The sequence below is a fragment of the Prosopis cineraria genome, unplaced genomic scaffold (assembly GCF_029017545.1).
Source record: "Prosopis cineraria cultivar Desert tree isolate PC_DT_omini unplaced genomic scaffold, ASM2901754v1 PC740, whole genome shotgun sequence".
Classification (NCBI taxonomy): Eukaryota; Viridiplantae; Streptophyta; class Magnoliopsida; order Fabales; family Fabaceae; genus Prosopis; species Prosopis cineraria.
Genome location: NW_026556065.1, coordinates 1,545 through 25,346, shown reverse-complemented (window position 1 = coordinate 25,346; position 23,802 = coordinate 1,545). Strand labels below are relative to the sequence as shown.

The 23,802-nt window shown below is 38.0% G+C and overlaps 3 pseudogenes; 2 read left to right on the top strand and 1 right to left on the bottom strand.

The window, feature by feature from the left end:
• Positions 1-336: 336 nt before the first annotated feature.
• On the bottom strand, positions 337-679 carry LOC129298187 (uncharacterized; annotated as a pseudogene).
• A 186-nt stretch (positions 680-865) lies between these two features.
• LOC129298186 (putative threonine aspartase) lies at positions 866-10,769 on the top strand (annotated as a pseudogene).
• Positions 10,770-13,909: 3,140 nt separating this feature from the next.
• LOC129298185 (uncharacterized) lies at positions 13,910-23,244 on the top strand (annotated as a pseudogene).
• Positions 23,245-23,802: the final 558 nt, after the last annotated feature.

The following is a 23,802-nucleotide window of genomic DNA, read 5'->3' as shown; positions in this document are numbered from 1 at the left end:
CAGTAATCTTAAATGGAAGTTCCTCATCTCTAACTCTAATTCATTTGAAATAAGATTTACCTTAATTTTCCATGAATATCAGCCTGCTTGAATTCTTTTCACGTCTACACATGTTAAATTCCTTTTGAAATACCCTAGTGCTCCAATGCTTGAAAAAGCACATCCATCCAAATTCTAATTCTAATTTAATAGAGATCACGAGAGATGGTAATCAATTTGAAATCTAGAATGTAGAGTCGAAGCTCAAAAGCATGTGAAAAAGAACACACGCTTGCTCCAACCATGTTTGCTGTAATAGCATTTCTCACAACTGAAGCATAATTCCAAAAGCATCATCTAATCATCGTCACTCATTCGTAGAAAACATATTATGGTGAATACAAGCACAAAGGAGCCGAGTTCCATTGTCATTGCTCCCTAACAAATAAACCCTGAATTCTTTAATGTGACTAAAATGGCTATGCTTCCAATAGTTGAGGCTCCAGTAAAAAACATGGTCGCATTTGCCAGTGCCATCTCACATTTTCATACATATGAATCGTAAATAATGAAATATGGTGATTGAGAAAGATGTCATGGAACAAAATTTGCAAGATGATCTCACCCAAAACTAAGAGTACCAATAGGCAAGTTTTCCCATGTTCAAGCAATAACTAACATAACCTGGTATGACTAGCATCTCCAACTCACCTCATGTCACATGAAGAAGCAACTGAAACAAAATATCCAAAACAAAATTCAGTGAGAAGCATGATACATGAGAAAAGTCAAATGACAGTTACAGTCAATGTATAATAAGCCGCCACTCCTTCACTAGATAGAAGTTTATCCTTATTATTGAAGATTGTAATAAATCTCACTTCCCATGCAGTTCATATTTCATGCAATCCTGGTCAGTGTAGAAAAATACTATTGCTTTAGGATATTGATTTATCAACAGAGCAAGTTCTTAAATGCAACTGGTGACAAAATCACTGTAATTACACATTGGAATCGGGAGGAAGAAACTTCCACATGCGTGCAATAGCATTCCAAGTTGCTTGATTTTAGTTGAAAATAAAAGAACTATAATTACACATTGGAATTGGAAGGAAGGAAGTTGGTTGATTTAAGAACTCCATCACCAACATGACCAAGAATTGCTGGTACAGCTGCCATTAAAGTTGGCAACATTAAAGTGGCATCCCCTTATGTTTTCCTTTTAATCTTGTTTGATGTATTAGTTAGAGTCAAAGGAGATCCACTTCGGCACTTCCAACAGCTGCAATCAAATTCTAAAACAAACAGTAAATGTTGTTACGAAAATATAAATTTGGAATTTTACGTTCTTCTTTTGCATATATATTTGGAATTTTCATTCATTCATTGTTATTATTATTATTATTATTTATATTTTTTATCTTGTGAACTTTGTTGACATCAGATGCATTATCTTTCAACCGGTGATGTCCAAGTTAAAATATAACTGTTACTCCGTTGATTTACTGACAAAATATGGTCTATTTTTATCATTGAAATATTGGAGTCAAGTAATCAAATTGTGGGTGTTTTTCCCCATTAAGTCTACAAGGCATTAAGTATTGGGATTTGCTTTGATTTGAAATTATATTGATGATAATGATAATATCTAGCAGAAGTTGAAATGATATATTACCGTAGGCAAGAAATGATTGTTCTTTCAGGATACATTGATTGAATATAACTGTTTTTCTAGGATGATCCTTGCAAAAATGCAGGGAGAGGTTCCAATTTGACAGAGGATTGTAAGGTAGAATGTGATGCCAATATAGTGGATGGAAAATCTAGAGCTTTTAGGGCTGTTGGTGCAGTTCCAGGTACTTACCTGAGTCCTGACAGAACCACCTAGTGTGTTTGTGCTGATGTGAAAAAACTTTAAATTGATAGGAAGGGACCAGACTACATATCTTAAGCTTTACAGTTAGCACATAATGTTTAATCAACTGAGAGATCTGAAGAGACATTGTTTTACTTCTTGTTCTCCTAAGTTTTATTATATTGTTTTTCATTGTTTTTTTATAGATTATAGATTAGGTGTTCAAAATGCTATCCAAATTGCTGTTTTATTGGCTAAAGAGCAAATTATTGGGTCGAATTCCTCCAATGTGATTACTACTTGAACTCACTGCAAGTACTAGAGAGGCCAACGAGATCATATTTGTCAACTCTGGCACAACTTCAACAACTGTAAATTTTTTTGTTTAATATTCAAATTTCTTTATTTCCTTTTCTTTTTTCTTTTTCCCTGTCAGACATACACCCTGTTCCTGTTATGGAGCTTAGTTATAAAACTTGGATGTAAAAAACCAGTTTGGTGATTCAAAACAGTGGCTAATCACTGAGAGCGCAAAAGCACAATGGACAAGATACAAGTCTATGATTGATGCTGATAGAGCGAAAACAGGAGATTCTTCTATGGAACAATCTACTGTCTGTCAAAATACCACAACACTAGGTAGATAATTTTATCCAACTGATACAGTTTTCCTATTTCAGATTTCAGAATGGATATTACGTTATGCCAGATAAATAATGCATTTACAAAAGGAAAATTGTGGATAACCATTTTTTCTTATTTTGAGATGCCTGAAATAAGAATTTATTCAAGAAGTTAAAGACATTAGAACAAAAAAAGGAGGGATTGTATTATAACAACCATCATAATGGAAAGCTAACAAGACAAAAGAGAATCACCTAGGCATAAATGTAGGGGAAATCCCTTTGCAAACTTTATGGACAGTCAGATTAACTTTCATTCGTAAAAGTTCAAGGATATAAAGCTTTAAGTGGGTCTTTGCACTTATGGTAAATCTTATTTGTTAATTATATTGTGCGCATTTCTAAACAGAAACCAGAGAGATTTAACTCTGGTTATAAAATTGGAAAGTAAAGTAGCAATAAAAGTCAAAGGATATCAAGCTATCTGTAATAATGGAGGGATCAAGGGAAGAAAGTATTAGCAAATAATGTAAAGAAGCTTTGCACAGAAAATCTTGTAGTAGAAAGTACTTTCACTACTTCAAGTTGTCAAACTGACCCTTTGTCAGCATTTAACAAATTGCTTTTTTATCAAGTGGTTTAAGTGCTTGTGGTTCAGCTTGGGAAAACAAAACTAGTTGCTAAATAAACCTATCATTGTCAATGTTTTCACTTCCCTTTTTCAAATCATTTGGCTACAACTTAAAAGTATGATATTGCATGGGCTTGTTCTTGCTGAAGCTATATCCCATTGTGATTACTCAAATTTATGCCTACAAATACTTGACAGGTTAGTGGACGAGTGGGATTAGGAACAATGTATGGTGCAAGTTGTTGGGCATCATCAAAAGGTCCTATTGTTACTCCTTTCATGGTTGGATGCTCTGTCTCTGGTGCTGGATAGCACCTAATGAAAGGTTTTGCGGCAAGGGAGTACTGTGTCTCCCTATTAATGCATGGATGTCTAAAATATTTTATTTATTTATTTATTTATTTATTTTGAGAGGGAGGGGTCTTGATATTTTAGTATGTCCTCTAATTTTATTGTTTATTTTTTTATGGTGATTTAGTATATATTTGGAAGGAAAAAGTCCTGGTTCTTGCTCTAATTTTAATTGTTGGGCCTTATTGCTGAATTGCATAAGGTATTTGCTTGAAAACTTGTCTCATTTGCTTCAAGTCTTAATGAAAGAGAAAAGTGCTATTTGCTGTGGCAACACTCTGCCTGTTGGATCTATCTGATTTTGCCTTCTCTGCAGTTCGCAATCAGGTGCTGCCACTGTTTGCACAAAAATCTTATGCTCAGTCGTTGAGGAAAGCAGTCGATCTGGTATTGGTGGCAATTCTGGTATCTTAGCTGTGCAGGCAGATGCATTAGTAACAGTGAGATCTGGATTCAGCTTTTCCTGTTGATTGTTTAATTAAAATGTCCTAATTTGTTCTTTTCATAGGGTCAAGGAATACTACCAAAAGATTGCAACTGCATACACTTCCTTATTTTTTGGATTAGGATATTTTGGAAGCTCCATGGAACGGCCTAAGGTAGCTTAATGTCACGTTTCATCATTTTTCACAAGGTTAAAGAGGTCCGGAATGGTCCAGAACCTTCAGAAGGCTCCCAGCTAACCTTAAGAGAGCTAGAGAGTGCAAGAACATTTTAGAGAAGCCTACACAACTCTAGCCTCAATATTTTAATATTGTCTCTAGATTCTTTCATTTAAATATCTAGATATTTGTTAAGAGAATTCTAGAGAATCAATTGTAACCGTAGGATAGATTTAATCTCCACCGTCCATTAAGGAGGTGGGAACATCCAAGGGGAGGCCTATAAATACCTCACCCCTCCTCATTTGTAAATCATCCTTGAGTTCTCAAAGCTATAGAACTCTCACATTCTCCAAACTCTCTCTACTCTCCTTTGCCTTCAAGCTTTCCCTTTCCTCTTCTTAGCCAAGCATCCTCCTTTCATACGAGTTAGGCTTACTTAGCAACTTTCAGTGAAGGTTGTCTAAGTGCCACACGGGTCGAAAGACTAGCCCCGTGACAATTGGTATCAGAGCTCAGTTCTACCGTTGTGCTTGAAGGAAGGTATTGTACGATGGCAATTGAGGAAGGAAATGTCGTTGGCACGGAAGCACAGGAGCAAGCTCATGCACAACAGGAGCAAGCTCACCCTAGGTCCAAGCGAGAGCGAGGCCGGAGCAGGGCACCCGCAGGTGAGTCCCTTGAACCTCGTGTTATTAGCTTGGAATCTAACATGGAGGAAGTGAGAACTACTATAGGGGGACTCAACGATCAACTCAACAATCTCATCCAAGAGAATGCTGAGATAACGCGGGCTGCCAAGTTGATGATTGCAGACCTTAATGATGATTTAGGGGAAGACATTCGTTCCCTCAGACATGATCTCGCCGATCTCCGCAAATATGTAAGAGATGAGGTGTGAGGTCTACGCTCTTAAATGGATGAGATTCGTCATGAATGGGAATTTCATTACTGTGTGAGTAGCCCTATTAGTGGTAGTACTTCAAACGCCACTTCTCAGGGTCTGAAAGTGCCCAAGCCAGCCATGTACAATGGAGCTCGTAGTGCCACGATTGTGGAGAACTTTCTCTTTGGCCTAGAACAGTACTTCGAGGCCATAGGAGTCTCTAATGACTCGATTAGAATCAACAATGCTTCAACTTTTCTCCAGGATGCAGCCCAACTATGGTGGCGCAGAAAGCATGCCGAGCGAGAGAAGGGCATCTGCACTCTCAACACATGGGAGCTGTTCAAGTCAGAACTCCGCAAGCACTTTGTTCCCCACAATGCTGAGACAGAGGCTCGAGGTAAGCTTCGTAGATTGAGACAAACTAGTAGTATTCCTGACTACATCAAAGAGTTTACTACCATCATGCTCGAGATCGAGGACCTGTCCGATAAGGAGGCTCTTTTCTACTTCATGGATGGACTTAAAGACTGGGCAAGAGTAGAACTCGATAGACGCAAAGTGCAAACTCTAGATGAGGCAATTGCTGCTGCTGAGTGCATAATCGACTACTCCACCAAGTCCAAAAAGCCTAATCCTAGTAATAGTGGAGGAGACGAAGGAGGACAAAAGAAGAATTTCGATCGCAAGGATGGTGGTAAATTCTTTGGTGGGAGTTCTAGACAGGATAAACCACTCTCAATCAAGCGTGATGCCTCAAAGCCACCGAGGCCATGCTTCATGTGCGATGGTCCACACTGGACTCGTGACTGCCCCAACCGCAAGGCTATGAATGCCTTGGTTGCTGAGATGAAGGATAACCGAGATAAGGAGCAACAGATCGACCTTGGTTCCCTCCAACATTTGAATTCCTTAACTGGACTCTTTTCTCCATCTAAGAAGGAAGAGAAGGGTCTACTTTATGCTGATCTTGCCATTCAGGGCAAGTCTGCCTCTGCCATGCTCGACACAGGAGCATCCCACAACTTCATGGAGGCTGAAGAAGCTAAGAGATTGGGTATCCAACTCAACAAAGGTGAAGGCACCATCAAGGCGGTAAACTCCCCAGCCAAACAAGTCTTTGGGATTGCCAAGAATGTGAAGGTGAAGATCGGGGACTGGCAAGGTACGTTAGACTTTACTGTTGTCCCTATGGATGATTTCAAAGTTGTATTGGGACTTGCTTTCTTTTGCAAAGCACATGCCTTCCCTATCCCCGAAGCTAAGTCTATGGTGGTCATTGACTCCAACATGATCTGGGTAATTCCCTTGAAACGCTTGGAGAAATCTAACCCTATGATTTCTGCCTTGCAATTCAAGAGGGGTCTCAAGAACTCAGAAGGGTATATTGCCACTGTACGCTCATTGGCCGAGGAAGAGGATGGCCCAACCAAGCCACGGGAAACCTTGCCACCTTGCATCCAAGAGGTGCTACAGGAGTACAAGCACATCATGCCCGATGAGTTGCCCAAGAAACTACCTCCTAGAAGAGAGGTAGACCATCAGATCGAGTTGGAGCCTGGTGCCAAACCACCTGCCTTAGCACCTTACCGCATGTCACCTCCAGAACTTGCAGAGTTAAGGAGACAATTGCAAGATCTCCTTGATTCAGGATATATTCAACCATCTAAGGCCCCATATGGTGCTCCAGTCCTTTTCCAGAAGAAAAAGGATGGATCGTTGTGAATGTGCATCGACTACAGGGCCTTGAACAAGATTACTATCAAGAATAAGTACCCGATACCTTTGATCGCCGACTTGTTCAATCAGCTTGGAAAAGCCAGGTACTTCTCTAAGCTTGATCTTCGATCTGGGTACTATCAAGTACGCATCGCCGCAGGTGATGAACCGAAGACAACCTGCGTGACGAGATATGGAGCATTCGAGTTTCTTGTCATGCCCTTTGGACTGACAAATGCCCCAGCAATGTTCTGCACACTCATGAACAAGTTGTTCCACCCTCACTTGGACCAGTTCGTGGTGGTGTACTTAGATGACATCGTGGTATATAGCAACACTCTTGAAGAGCATGCTCAACACTTGAAGAAAGTCTTCCAGGTACTCTCTGATCATGAACTTTACATTAAGCTGGAAAAATGTTCTTTTGCCAAACAAGAGGTGGACTTCTTGGGGCATAAGATCAAGGATGGGAAGCTCATGATGGACCCAACTAAGGTTCGAGCCATCCAAGAATGGCAGCCTCCTACCAAGGTCCCAGAGTTAAGATCATTCCTTGGTCTGGTGAACTACTACCGACGGTTCATAAAGGGGTATTCAAAAATCACTGCTCCATTGACAGATTTACTCAAGAAGAATAGATCTTGGCAATGGTCATCGGATTGCCAGGATGCTTTTGAAAAGCTGAAATAGATGGTCGCGCAAGAGCCTGTTATGTCCTTGCCCGACTACTCCAAGCCGTTTGAGGTACACACTGATGCCTCAGACTTTGCAATAGGCGGCGTGTTAATGCAAGAAAGACACCCTATTGCGTACGAGAGTCGCAAGCTCAATGACACGGAGAGGCGCTACATGGTGCAAGAGAAAGAGATGTCTGCCATCATCCATTGTCTACGAACCTGGCGTCATTACTTACTTGGGAGCAAGTTTACTATTATGACAGACAATGTTGCTACGAGCTACTTCCAAACACAAAAGAAGCTCGGCCCAAAGCAAGCTCGCTGGCAAGATTTTCTTGCTGAGTTTGATTATCGGTTGGAGTACAAGCTAGGCAAAGCAAACGTGGTGGCGGATGCCTTAAGTAGGAAAGCCGAGTTAGCCACTCTCTCAGCAAGCATGCCCCAGAATGACTTCCTTGAATGAATCAAGGAAGGTATGTCTCAAGACTCATCCGCAAGTGACTTAGTAAAGCTTGCTACCGAAGGCAAGACTCGAAGATTTTGGGTGAATGATGGAATACTTTACACCATTGGGAACCGAGTCTATGTGCCGAAATGGGGCAACCTTCGAAGAGATGTCCTAAAAGAATGCCATGATTCCATGTGGGCCGGACATCCAGGTATGACCAGAACACTTGCTCTCGTACAAAATCATTTCTATTGGCCACATATGCAAGACGATATCGAAGCATATGTGAGAACTTGCTTAGTGTGCCAGCAAGATAAGGTTGAACAACAACATCCTGCTGGTCTACTCGAACCTTTGCTGGTGGCTGAGAGACCATGGGAGAGCGTCTCCATGGACTTCATAGTTGCTCTCCCTAAGTCTGAAGGATGTGGGAGTATCATGGTGGTGGTTGATAGATTCAGCAAATATGCCACCTTTATACCAGCCCCAGCAGATTGCAAGGTTGATGAAGCGGCACGCTTATTTTTCAAGCATGTCGTGAAGCTATGGGGGATCCCTCGCAACATCGTCAGTGATCGAGATCCCCGATTCACCGGGAAATTCTGGAGAGAACTTTTTAAGCTCTTGGGAACAGACTTGAATTTCTCAACAAGCTTTCATCCCCAGAGCGATGGACAAACAGAGCGGATCAATGCTTTGTTAGAGCTCTACCTACGGCACTATGTGAGCGCACATCAACGAGATTGGGCTAAGTTGCTCGATGTGGCCCAATTCTCTTACAACTTGCAGCGAAGTGAGTCGACAGGTAAGAGCCCTTTTGAAATAGTTACCGGACAACAACCTCTAACCCCCAACGCACTTGCCACTCCATACAAGGGAGACAATCCAGCTGCCTATAAGTTTACCAAGGAATGGCAAAAAGAAGCTGACATTACTCGTGCATGCCTGGATAAAGCTTCTCGAAAAATGAAGAAGTGGGCAGACAAGAAGCGACGCCCCATTGAGTTTCAAGTAGGTGACTTGGTCATGGTCAAGTTATTACCGAATCAATTCAAGTCATTACGCAAAGTCCACAAAGGCTTGGTCAGGAGATTTGAAGGTCCTTTCCCCATCATCAAACGTGTGGGAAAGGTTGCGTACTAAGTACAACTCCCTCCCAGGCTTAAGATTCACCCTGTGATTCATGTTAGTCTCTTGAAGAAATACTATAGAGATGAAGAAGATTCATCTCGAGGTATCTCTAAGAGAGCACCGACAGTGATCGTCACCGAGTACGACAGGGAAGTGGAAGAAATCCTTGCCGACAGGGTGATCAGAAAGAGAGGAGTTCCCAACTACACTGAGTACTTAATCAAGTGGAAGGGTCAACCAGACTTTGAAGCTAGTTGGGAACGTGACGACCTCCTGTGGCAGTTCATTGACCAAATCCAACGCTACAAGGAGGAAGGCGCGACGAGGGCGTCGCGAAATCAAGTGGGGGAGAATGTCACGTTTCGTCATTTTTCACAAGGTTAAAGAGGTCTGGAATGCTCCAGAACCCTCCAGAAGGCTCCCAGCTAACCTTAAGAGAGCTAGAGAGTGCAAGAACATTTTAGAGAAGCCTACACAACTCTAGCCTCAATATTTTAATATTGTCTCTAGATTCTTCCATTTAAATATCTAGATATTTGTTAAAAGAATTCTAGAGAATCAATTGTAACCGTAGGATAGATTTAATCTCCACCGTCCATTAAGGAGGTGGGAACATTCTAGATCCAAGGGGAGGCCTATAAATACCTCACCCCTCCTCATTTGTAAATCATCCTTGAGTTCTCAAAGCTATAGAACTCTCACATTCTCCAAACTCTCTCTAAGGCTTGTCCTGAGGATTATGGGGTCCTCTAGGACGCCGTACGGGCGCCGTATGCTGTGCTAGACTCTCAGCCCGTGACAGAGTGGTATCAGAGCAGGACGTACTTTACTGCCGTGTGCTTGTGGGGTCCCACGTTGGGACTGGTCGACCTCGGCACCGCTCCAGAAAGGCCTCCGAGCAGGTGGGTCCAAAAGTGGGGACTCGGGCGGGAAGGTTGGCCGTTGTCGACTCCACTCTTGTTGGCTCGCGGGTGCGAGTGGGTCCGAAGAGTGCAGGACTCGGGTGGCCACTCAGCAGTAAGCTGATGTGTTTGTGGCAGTACTGTACGTACGATCCTTGGGCGGAGTCTTTCTCCCCTAACACGAGGGCTTGCTAGATTGGGTGTGGGAGAATGTCACGGATGATATCTCCATGACCGTGTAAAAACTAAGATAATGAACGATCCACTGATTAGCCTCGCACAATATGGGTAAAGGGGGCGACATTAGCATTGGGGGTGTTTTGCCTCAATCTTCGGACTGAGTGCACAACTGGTTGGGGGCTAGTGCCGCCTCCCTGATGAGCCCATGGCAGGGCGAAACCAGTGTGATCCGTATGTGGTAAGGCTTGTCCTGAGGATTATGGGGTCCTTCAGGACGCCACACGGGCGCCGTGTGCTGCACTAGACTCTCAGCCCGTGACATTAAGCTTAGCAAAATCTGATGATGTGGTGATTTCCTATCATTTGTAGCTGTTTTTTTAATTGTGTATAGCCCTCTTTTTATTAAAGACAATCATGTTCGAGATATAATCGAATTAAAAGGATTTGCAGCTTTATTATCATGTTAAGCTTTTGTTTGAATTTCAACTTAGGCCTAAGGATAGACTTTTAAGGACAACAACATGACCCTATCAAGTGAAGTCTAGAATACCTATCCCTCCTTATCCTTTAAATTACATGTAAATTTGAATTTACTTTTATGATTTAATCTCATTAATGTTCTCCATCCAGTCAATGCCTTTTTGGAAAATAATGCTTTTACTTATATCTACCAGGTTTCAATTCTTAGAAGTACAAAACAAAGTTGGAGGATGGATCAATTCGGAGCAAGAGTAAATCTTTCATGCAGAAGAGGTGACAGTCAAACAACACTTGAATCTAAATAACATGATTCAAATTGTTTTCGGTGTGTATCTTTTCGCCCCTTTTAATGGCATTGCTTATTGAAAACTATATATTATTATGCACAATGAACAATCATCATGCCCTACTTTGAAGATTTTAGATGATGTATTTTTGTTGAAATAATTTGAAATTCACTGTAGATGGAGATCAAGTGTTTGACTATCTGGAATTTGACTAGAATGATGCCAAGTGCAGGCCATTTTGGAGTCACGTTGTTTACATTGCGTGGTAGATTTTGATTTTCTGCCTAGTTGGAGGCTTCGCAACAAATCAATCAAAATCTAAATTAAATCACATAAAAACTAACGCTAGATGAGCATGAGACAGAGAGCTTATTGGTCTGCGGTGGCAAGCTCACTTTCTTGCTGAAATCTAAAAGTTTGTAAACGATCTCTGTTGTGTTGTTAGCTGATTTGCACAATTGCATTGCAACCATTAATGTTTCCTTCTATTGGAAGTTTTAGAATGTGATGGTCTCTACCTTTCATTTACAAGCTGTCCAAAGGAAACCTCTCATTTACACGAGGTCCAGCGCCATGCGGGGGAAAAAAGCAGCAAAAAAGACTGACATCTCAGTGATTTACTATTGATGACAATGTTGTGGTGAGCTTTCAAGTTTCCACATAAGAATGCGTATTTTGATTTGAATGTAGTTGATGAAGAGATCAGTTCAAAATGCGTTGAGGGATTTCTGTTTTAATGGTCATAGTATGGAGATTAAGATGAACTCGTCCAGTTGAATTGATGAATCATTAAATTAATGTCTTGAATAGTTTAATAAAATGTTTTGTTTATATCTAGTTTAATCATTATTTGACTACGATTTTGATAATTAAACTTTGAACTAGTGTTTTGATCCGTTCAATGACTAGTCTAATTTTTTGTACATTGTTAATAATATTGATTTAGAGCTTATCACTTGACATTTTTTTTCGAGGAAATATGATGAAATAAGAGAGAAAATTAGGAAGAGAGATTTGAAACAAAAGGGAAAAATTACAAATAAAGACTTCTAAATCTCGCAAATAATCCATCAAAACCATGAAATTAAATTTTGAGACTATTGTCTTTTTTTTTGTTGTTTTAAAAATAATACTTTGACTAGAATATCCATGTTTGAATTGCCAAATTAAAATTTACTAGTGGTAAAATCACTTTAATTGGGTTAAAAATTTAGTTAAAAGAGGTTATGAAGTCATTTTGTCTGAGTTGAAAATGTTTTTACTCTTGAACTTGTAATTGATTAACTTAAAATTCACTAATGTTGAAATCACTTTAATTAGGTTAAAAATTTAGTTGAAGGGAGTTATGAAATGCTTTATTTGAGTTGGAAAAAATTTTACTCCCAAACTTATAAAATTAGTTACCAAACTTACAATTGACTAACTTCAGATTTGTTAATGCTGAAATCACTTTAATTAGGTTGAAAATTTAATTAGAGGGGATTATTAAATCACTTTATTTGGATTGAAAACGTTTTGACTTATAATTGATTAACTTAAAATTTGCTCGTGTTAAATTCACTTTAATTAGATTGAAGATTTGGTTAAAGGGTCATGAAATTACTTTATTTGAGTTGAAACATGTTTTATTTCCAGACTTGCAAACTTGGTCACTAGACATGGACATTTTAGTAAAAATATTATTTTTATTGCAAACTTGGTCACTAGACATGAAAGTCATGATCCTAAAATTCAATTTCAAAATTTTGTAGTCCTAGATTAGTTATTTCTGGTCCTTGAAAGTTCTTATTTGTGATTTTCACAAATAAAAGTCCCATTACTTTCTCTATAAATCAGAATTTTCCCACTCATATTCACTTGGCTGTGCATATGGCAATTTTTTTGTTAGACTTCTTTCTCTCATCCAATTTAATAGTCAAAGTTCATGTATTTAAGATAACACAATATTGTTATGTTTAAAATAATTTAAGGGTGACATTGTTCTATGAGTTTAGGATTTTAGGATATCAAATGCTCTTTCAAGAATAATTTGAGAGCAAAAATAATATTTAACTCTATTTAAAATTAAGCTTAACCTGTAAAAAACTTATCATAAATTGGCCCAAACATGTTTAAAATTACGAAGGATCAACAAAAATGTAAGATTGGTTACCAAATTTGTACATAATGTAAATGTCAAAAATAATTTGAAGACTTTTTGTTTTTTATAATCTCAAAGGGACAGGCACTAACAATATAAGATTATAAGTAGAATTGAATATGGGATCCTCTTTCAACCCCCCCCCCCCCCAAAAAAAAAAATGGTATCCTCGTATAATAGCTGGAGATTACAAGCGTGACCGTAATGTATGATCTTTCACCTAGAAGGAGGGCTTTGATGTCAGAAGGCCGTTGGCATGCTTATTGTTTCTAATGGTAAAATACTTCCCAAAAAAAAAATAAAAATAAAAGATGGCATGAAAGATATTCTTTCTAGTCCATAATACTTGACATTGATAACTATTTACAGCTCTAAAAAAAAAATTTGGTTGAAACCTTAATCTTTTTAAAAAAATTGCATAACCTTTTCAATTATATCTTCAATAAATATTCAATATAAGTGTCTTATTAATGAGAATTAAAATTTTAATGAATTATTTTTTAAATAAAAATAATAAATGAAGAATGTGAATAGTTGAAAAAATATAAAATTTAATGAATATCTTATATTTTAAATTAAATAAAAGTTCTAATAAAAGTCTTATATTATAAATTAAGGTGAAATATCTTTGGCTAGTTGTGGAGCAAGCAAATTCCTAATTTTAAACGTTGAAAATAATCAAATAAAGTACATAATAGATTATAAATAAAAATTATTTTAATTAATAAGAATTTAATTCATAATATATAAAACTATGGGATCAAATTCTTTTTATTAGTTGACAATTTGTACGTATCCCTTGTTTGTGCTATTATTTCGTTATTAACAACACAAAAATTGGTTCACTGATCATTCCAACTTCCAAACTCGTCTCATGCGCCTATCCTATGCCTACCATTTTGAGAAGGAATCGGTAAATCCTAATCCGAAATACAACGTCGAAATCCAAAAGGAAGAAAAGAGTTCGATTATTGATAATTCATATTACTACAGGTTAAAGGTTAATGATTATCCAATCAACAGAAAAAATCAAAAAATTTCTGGAAAGGAAAGCAAAACAAAAGATAAATATTTACACAGAAATAGTGATTGAGAATGTCTGGGAGAAGGCGAGCATGTCCTGACACAACCACGCCACTTCTCGGCCAACAGCCTCGCTCACCATGCTATAGCCCTCGCAGTCCTCGGCTTCATTCTATCTTCCTTGAGATGTCTTTTTCCTCCCCCACTCCTCCCGCCAACCCTAATCGCTGTGTCTTCCTCGGCGTTGACGTCGGCACCGGCAGCGCCCGTGCAGGTGCGTTGTTTTTTTTTTTTTTAATGTCATTCGTTTATGTGTGTTTGAGTTTGTTTTGTTGAGTAATGGTCTGGTAATCGAGTTCGTGTCGGGATTTGGTGTTTAATTTTGCTTTCTTCGGCAATTGTTGGAATAAGCCATCTTCGTTGATCTCGATGATGATGATGATGGTTTTATTCATGCTTAGTGAGGCGAGGCCACTGACATTTATACTAAACCGACTGATTGTTGCTCAAGTGGTTTTATTGGACATTGAATGTCAGTAGTTTGTGGATGAAGTTGGGACTTGAAACATGCCTTTACTTTTGATCTCTGTTGTTCCGAGTTCCGAGACAGGAATTTGTTTCGTGCGTTTAGTCCATTGCCAATTTCTGCATTCCATTGTAAGTTCAGAAATTTTTATGCAAGTTATAACATATCTAGATTCTCATTTAACAACTTTTGTGGTTGTTTTTTTCCCCTCTTTCACCATTTTATCTGAATGCCTTCCAACTAATAGGCGTCATCCCTTAACGTTTCATATTTTTACATTAAGATTTTTATGAGTTACAACAATGATAACTCAAAATTAAATATTATTCATAATGTGTGATCACTGCACTACAAGCAGTGTTTTTACCTGGTAACAAATGTTTGTTAAATCTTTCAAATTATTATAAATGACAATGTCATAGTTATTGATAGTATATAGGGCATTTGTGGCAGCAAGGGCTCTGACATGCTAAAGCGCATAGCATTTCATGAGCAGCTACATGAAAATGCACGTTACAATTTTAAGATATTTGAACTGTAGTTGATAATCTCTCTCTCTCTCTCTCTCTCTCTCACACACACACACACACACACACACAAAACCCAAACTCACATTAAGAAAACAAAATAGGATTCATCAAAACGTAATAATCATGCATAAATCACGTTGAGTACTCAAATCTTGAAAAAAAAAAATATTGTTTAACATTGTTTTTGATTTTAAGCTTATTCCTAAGATATTCATACAGTCCCCCTTCATCATATGCAACATGTTACGATGCTCATCATTAACCATTTCCTCAATTTCCTCTTCATCTTCTGAGGTTACTGTTTTCCCCCATTCATGATATAAGAGCTCAAGAAGAGGAGAACACCATTGCCCTCTTCTCTTGCTGTTGATATGGTTAATGAATACTAGATAATTCAATATTTTTTGAGTGAGATTGGTCAAGTTAATCTCCAGCAGTGGTCTTTGCAAAATCACTTAAATTATGTGGGTCATTGCTTTATTTATAAATAGGACCTGTAGCACTAACTATATCTACACAAAAACAGCTCCTGCAGCATCAGCTATGCTGGAGCCATTTGAAAATTGCAACACTACGCATGTGGTGTAGTGTCAAGAGATGTGTTGAGCTATGAGCTATAGCACTATAGCATATCCCATTCTCATTTAGCAATCATTGTGATTCTTTCTTCCTGACATGGTCCTTTTTTCTATAATTTCAGGCGTCTTTGATGAAAACGGGAAGCTTCTTGGTTCGTCTAGCAGCCCAATACAGATATGGAAAGATGGTGTCCATGTTGAGGTACAATATTTGACTAATTGGACTTTCAATAAATCTACATGCAGCTCAAGTAGGACAGCCACAAATTTAATATGTTGGTTGTCTCATTGGTCTCATAATTAGGGTACAAACTCTATACCATGTTCAACTGACTGTGTGAATTATATGACAAGTCCTTGGCACGGTTTGATTACTACCATATCTTGGCAAATGAAGCTCGTCTAAAATTTTTGAAGTTTTGTCACAGTTAACATTAGTGGCTCTGGTGGTCTTTAAGGCTTTAATATTATACTAGATGTAAGTTTTTTTTTTTTAATTTCTAGACTCTAGAATTTTATGCTAGAGCCTTGTGCCTCAACAACTTAAAGACATCTGAACCATGCTTCTACTTAAATTTATTTGGGTAAATTGTTTGTCCATCTTCCAGCTCAGACATTGAGTGTTTTTTTTTTATTTCCAGATTGGTTCCTGTGTAAACATATATGTTAAGATGTTCTATTTTTTGAAACAGCAATCTTCTACAGATATATGGCATGCAATCTGTGCAGCTGTAAAAGCGGCTTGCTCTTCAGCAAAAGTTGCACCTGAAGAAGTAAAGGGTCTGGGATTTGCGGCTACTTGTTCTCTTGGTATGTAACATTTCTGACATAGTTGCTTTTTCCTTCTTACCAGCGATGAATATTGATTTGTATGCACATAAATATAACTGGTCATTTATGGCAGTTGCAGTAGATGCTGATGGCTCTCCTGTTTCGATCTCTTGGAGTGGTGATTCAAGAAGGAATGTGATAGTGTGGATGGATCATAGAGCAGTAGAGCAAGCTGAAAGGATCAATTCCAGTAACTCGCCTGTATTACAGTACTGTGGTGGAGCTCTTTCACCTGAAATGGAGCCTCCAAAGGTATCATCTGAACTAATCCAGTTGTTTCACCATTTGCTGCTTTATGTAGTTTGCCTTCCTCTACTAAATTCTTTTGTCAAGCATATAGCTGAACCCGTCTTTTGTTCTGATATTCAGCCATACCAAACCCCAGGCTTTGTTCATACTACATATATTTTCATCTTTCTTTCTTTCCCGTTCTTTTTTGCAGATTTCTTTTTGTCTACTTTATCATGTGTATAAATTTTGTATGCTTCTTCTACATAAAAACGCTCAATTTGCTGATTGTAGTGTGATTCTAAACTTCATTTTGTCTGTGAATGCTTCAATCTTAACTAGTATAACAATAATTGCTAGAAGTACCTGAAACTATTTCTACAATTGGGATAGATGCTGGGTATGAACTGCGTGAGAGAAACTTGTTTTCTCTTGTTTATTGAAGTAACTAGAAGCATCAAGGTTTATCAGAGTAGTTTATCAGCCATACACATATGATAGTATTTGTAAGAATTATCTAGTAATGAATTATTTTTACAGGAAAATTAAATAACATATGGAACAGAAAAAATTGTGAACTGATGGTTTAAATAAATTATATTTAGGGTTGGATTGATATGCAAGTAAAAAGAGTGGAAGGATCTTTATTGGGCTGTATGATTGGTGTTAATAATGCCTGAGAATCGAGACTTTGAAGATTATATGGTTATGAACTCTGAAGAAAAAAGCACAGGAATCCACAGGTCCCTGGATCCACCTTGTTCCGGTCGCTGGAAATCATTCCCAAACTAATGGCTAGACTGAAGCTACAAATCGTAGTTTGGGTGACTTGGGAGCTTAGTCAGGAATATTGAGACTTCTCATCTACACTCTCCCTCCAATATGCTCTATGTCCCCCTCCCTTTCTCTTTTCTTTCTTCCCTTTTCCATCCCGTTTCACATCACCCTGGAACCTGAAATAGTCTGATCTGGATCCTAGAAGTTATTGATCCATGTGATGGAAAATTTATGATGAAGTCCTAATATTAGCATTAGATTAGAATGTATTTTTCAGTGAATGTCTCTTGGCTCCTTAAACTTTGGTCCTCAAGATCCGTGTGTCCAGCATACTTGTATTCTTGTTTGGAGCGTAGCATTGAGTGAATAAATTTATCTATCAGACAATTATAAGTAAATATGCAAGATTTACCATTTAAGATTCAAGGCTACCAAACCTGGTCAGTGGTGCATGGGGGTGTTTCATGTAATGTGTTGTTGATGTTATCATACACATAATTCAAAATTGGTGAATTTTTTTTTTTTTGTGAATTCGATTGTAGCTTTTTTAGTTATTTACTGATACAATTATAATTTTCAGCTATTGTGGGTCAAAGAAAATTTGCCAGAATCTTGGTCTATGGTTTTCAGGTGGATGGACTTGAGTGATTGGTTGTCATACAGGTATTCTGTATTCTTGCTATCAAGAATATGTGCATCCATGCCAAGTGCACTTCAATTTGATGAATGTTTGATGAATGCATGCGGTAATTTTCTAGGGCAACTGGAGATGATACTCGTAGCCTGTGCACCACTGTTTGTAAGTGGACATATCTTGGTCATGCACACATGCAGCAAGTAAATGATAAAGACTCTCGAGATATGGAAGCTTGTGGATGGGATGATGAATTTTGGGAAGAGATAGGGCTGGGTGATCTTATTGAAGGACATCACGCTAAGATAGGTATACTCATGACTGATATTCGAGCTAATTAAATAAGTCACAAGTATTGTGACCACCTTATGTGGATCACATGCAGAATCCAATTGGAAATAGGACGCTCTGTTACAAAGCATTTTAAATACCAAATTGGAAGCTTGTATGCAAGCAATGACCTTTATCTGGACTAAGTTATTTGTTACATGTTCATCACATTTGAACTTCAGGAGATAATTTTGTGGAATCTTTTGGCTCTTACTGTGTTAATTTCACCTTATCTTCTGTGCTTATTTAATGAACCGTGGACTCTGTTTTTGCCATCAGCTGTCAATTCTCTCTTCCTGCAGCTTAACATGATAATGTTTCATGATAACAGGACGAAGTGTTGCTTTCCCTGGCCATGCTTTGGGTAGTGGCCTTACTCCTGCTGCAGCACAGGCAAGAAATTTGTTCTCAAGATTTCACATTAATTTAAAGTGGTGATCCTTAGGAATACCCTAATGTAGCAAATATGTTACTTAATGGCAATATGAGTACAACCTTCCTCCTTTAATGTGAATCTAAGTTTATTGCTACTGACTCCAACGTGTAGCTTTTAATTCTTCTGAGGAGCTTATTAAATGTTCAGGAACTGGGTCTAGTAGAAGGAATTCCTGTTGGGACATCACTAATTGATGCTCATGCTGGTGGTGTTGGGGTAATGGAAAGTATGCCCCCATCAGATTCTGAACTTAAAGGTTACCATGACACAACACATCCATTTTTTTTGCCCCTTTTAACACCTTAAAGTTAGAAAAAGGAAACATTGTTGCTCAACTACAGGAGGTTTTGTATCTTCTGGGCATGCTAAGGAAGAAATCTGCAACCGCATGGTGTTAGTCTGTGGAACTTCTACTTGCCATATGGCTATATCACAGAGCAAGCTGTTCATTCCTGGGGTTTGGGGACCATTTTGGTCAGGTACATCATTAGAGTTTCTCCATTTTATGAGCAAATTGCCACATCTAGATCATACTGTTGCTTCTTTTAATAGACACAAACTATTGTGTGAATAAATTATATAGTCCTCTTAAATTTTGCTGAAATCAGGGAAAACATAATCGTTGGTCCTTATAATTTCATCAGGTTTTGCTTTAAGTTCATGTATTTTTTTCCATTGTTTTTGGTCCTTATAGGGACTAAAAACATTGAAAAATTTGAAACTATTGGGACTTGAGAAGTAAATGTCACCCAGTTTTAGAGTAGGATTGAAAACATTGAAAAAAATTACAGAGACTAAAAGGAAAATCCAATGAAACTATAGGGACCAATGAATGTGTTTTCCCCTAACATCATGTAGATTTACCTCCAATTTTCAAAATATACATGGCATCACTTCAAACAAAAAGTTGCACTATGACTTTTATTTTTTTAATTTATTACTAAAATACCAACTATTAACCATTTTTTGGACCAAAACTGATAACATGAATGCATAATTTTTCGGTTAAATTTGATGAAAACAAATTCTACTCTATGATAAATTCTTTTTGTAGAACATTAGTATTGGCACATAAAGTTGGAAGCTAAATTTAATTGGAGATTACATTTCACACTATCATGTGAATGATGCCCAATTTCATTTTCATTCATTTAATTTTGTTAGGATCAATTAGCAACTCTGCAGTTGCTCCTTTGGGATTCTTCTATGTGGTGAACCATTTTTCCTTTATTTGTTCAGCGATGGTACCAGAATATTGGCTCACGGAAGGTGGTCAGAGTGCTACTGGTGCATTATTGGATCATGTAATTGAAAAACCATGCTGCTTCTCCTCACCTTGCTAATCTAGCTGCTTCTCAAAGTAAGATTGTTGCACTATTTGGAGCATACTCCACACTGATATATAAGCCAGGCTGACTGTTCTTTGCTATAACTTTTCAGAGGTTTCTGTCTTTGAACTTCTGAACAAGATCTTGGAAAAGTTGTTGTCTGAGCAGAACCATCCGTTTGTTGCTGCCTTGACTGAAGATACACACGTTCTTCCTGACTTCCATGGGAACAGGTGTCTGTTTACTGACAAACTTTCATCTGTTTTAGCTATGGCGGCTTCCAAATAATAGGCTTCTCTATATGATGGTTTAGGTCTCCCATTGCAGATCCAAAAGCAAAAGGTGTTGTTTGTGGTTTGACACTTGACACAAGTGAGAAACAGTTGGCCCTTCTATACTTGGCAACTGTGCAGGGAATTGCATATGGCACTCGCCATATTGTTGAGCATTGCAATGCCCATGGTCACAAAGTAAGGATGCACATGTCAAATATTCAAGGATAATATATACATATATATTTGCGTTGGCTATTATTGAACAGCCTCAGCACATTTTCTGATATTTGCCTGGAGTCTGAACATACCTTTGTTAGATGCTATATTTGCTTTGTCCTTTGTTCTTTAAGGGGAGGAGGTGCATGCCTATTAGATGAAAAAGTTAGTGGCGAAGTTTGTCAAACTATAAATGATGATATATGGTGGCAGCTGTATTTCTAGGTAACTATTGATGGTTTTTCTGTTTTGACTATATGGCATAAGATCGATCTTAAAACTTTCAATATATGCTGTATTGGGTGGACTCCTATCCAACAGCATTGTTCCATAATTAGTATGGGATTGAGACCTTGGGTACTGATTGCGTGTGGGGAACAACTACTTTGTTGTAAGATTTGTAAAGGAATTTAGTACACTAAGCTTCTACGAATAGATAATATTTTACCATATCCTGTGTTCAGCTAAAACATTTAATGCATGATCAGCTAGGGAGCCTGATGTGGCATAACACTGAGCTTTATACACCTCAGTTTCAAAGAACCATCTGACTTGAAAGCCTAAGAAGTTGTTCAAAACCTTAAATAGTGGTTTGATAACTAAACCTTTAAAGCCTGTTGTCGGAAAGAAAATCCAGGGCTAAACATCTTTGTATTTTGTCCTTCACATTAAACAACGAGCTAGGATTTTTAAAATTATGACAGTCACTTGTATGTGTCTGTTGAATCTACATTTTGTGAGAGGCTAAAAATAATTTATCACTAGTTGTTATAAAGCCATGCCATTAGTTGGGGTTAGGATTACTGATTCGGTACTGATGTAACCTCGAGATATGTCCAGACATGTAAGAGAAAATAAGGGTGAATTAGGGAGTGGAAAAGAAATATCCAGAGGTCAGAATGTTTATCCTAAGGGTCCAGAAAATGAGGATTAGGTCATAATGTGTTATAGGGTGGCTGTAGATTTAGTTTAGATGCTAAGGGTCACCTTTTGCTTGTATTAATATTTTGTTGTTTTGGAGGCACTCAGACCATGTTTTGAGAGTCAGATAGTAGTGAGGAGAGTGCTGGTGTCTTGAACACCAGCGAGGGACTTGTTCTTGTTGCTGTTTCATTGCTTTCTTGTAATCTTCTTTCAGTATTAGGGAATAGGGTTTTGGTCAGAATCAGTGACTTCCCTTTTGTAACACTAATTCAGTTATTCATCATTTATGTCAGAATCTAAGGAATTCCCCATATTCTATCTGTTTCTGCATTCATTATCTGTTAATATGGATCAGAGTTCTATCAGGTGCTGACATTTTTTCATTTTTATGATTCTTCTGCCCTTTGCTCACAGATCAAGACCCTGCTTGCATGTGGTGGCCTTTCAAAGAATCCTTTGTTCATTCAGGAACATGCTGATATTATTGGTCTCTCTCTCTATCTGTTTCTGTGTGTGTGAAGAATCTTTCTGCTACCCTAATATTGACCCTTTTTTAGTGTGAAGAATCACACGAAGGATGCTTGAAAGTCATAACTCATAATAATTGCAAAAAAAAAAAAAGAATCTAGTATTTCAAATGTCGTTACAATCATGACTTCATGAGCATTTGGGATCCTATGGTCTCGTACAAAAACTAGGTCAAATTGTTCCACAAGATGGATTATTAGTAGTATAAATTCAATTGATGTTGGTGAAGGTTGCTGGATTTTCTGTGATTTTCTTTAGAAGTTCATATCGTCATTGTCACTTTATTTTGTATTTGTAATTTCATTTTTGAAATTGAGTCGCGGCTAAAATTTTCCTAGGCTGCCCAATAATTCTTCCAAGGGAAAGTGAATCTGTGCTCTTGGGTGCTGCTATTTGGGTGCTGTGGCTTCTAAGAAATTTTCTACCCTTAGTGAGGCCATGAAAGCCCTGAACGCTGCGGGTCAGGTGTGTTTTGCCTTTCTATCTCAAAAACTCACATTTTTGTTTTTGTATCCGGATGAGGATTAAAGGTTGATTTTAGACTGTTACATGTAGGGATTATGCCTTCCAACTGTGTCTTGATTCTGCATCATCAGCATTTTCATAAAATGGATACCGACGTTGAAAGTATTAGGACCTGTGATGCATGGTGAAACCACCATAAATAACATGAATAAGGTTCAACTTCGTTTATGTACATCTTTCTTGCTACAAAAAAAGAGAACTCTTGAACAGAGGAATGCACTTAGAAAATTGATGTCAGATTCTTTAGTGAACCTGCTAATAAATTTTGGAAAATGTGAAATGCTGCATAAATGGCTAAGCACGATGTGATTTGTTTCCGCACCCTTGTGTTGCCAAGGTGGCAGTAGGCAGCGAGAGGTTGCATGTAGTCATATTGTATGCATCTTATTAGCAGGTAAAAGATGAGCGGCTTTGGATTATAATGACTTTTGACGATTCATCAGATGTTAGGTTTATAATCTGATGTCCTAGCTCATTACTGTCACCAGAAACAGTGTTTCACTTTATGGAATAAAGCTTCGTGATCTCTTTATTTCCCCTGGTATCTTTTAATCAAAGGAGTAAATTATGACAGGTCATTCATCCATCTGAAGACCCTAAGGTGAGAAAATACCATGACACAAAGTACAATATTCCGGAGCCTTTATGAACAGCAGCTCTCTTATCGGTGCATGATGGCTCAAGCCATGCGTATTCTCCACCTGCTTGATCTCAACGGTGATTCTATGACGTTATTTCGTGGCCATGGATTTCGGCTGCAGATTAGACAATTTTAAGAATTCAATGGAGAAGATACAGGGTAAGTAGTCATCAATTTGAGTTGGAAAGTTTTTTTGTACAGCCTCGTGTGCCTTTTCTTCCCATTTTCTCCTTGAATGTATAGATATAAGAGTTCGAGTTTCGCTCTGCTTTCTCTGCTGTAAACTGTGATGTAATGAAGTTTATGATTTGACAAGAGTTGAATCACAGAATGTGTTTACACTTACAGAGGGTAAGGATGTAAATAACTTACAGCAAAGATCGTTCGTAATAATTTGTTCTCCCAATTTATTTCTTCATAAATTTTTTTTTAATTGGATTTTTAATAGACTTAGTATTAGTTTCTCAGATTGATAATTTTTATGAGAACTTTTCCATTTTAATCTCTCAAATAAAAATCATTAATGAGGAAAATGTCCTCGCACATTTCTCAATTATCACTTAGTTTAGGTGGTAAAGATAA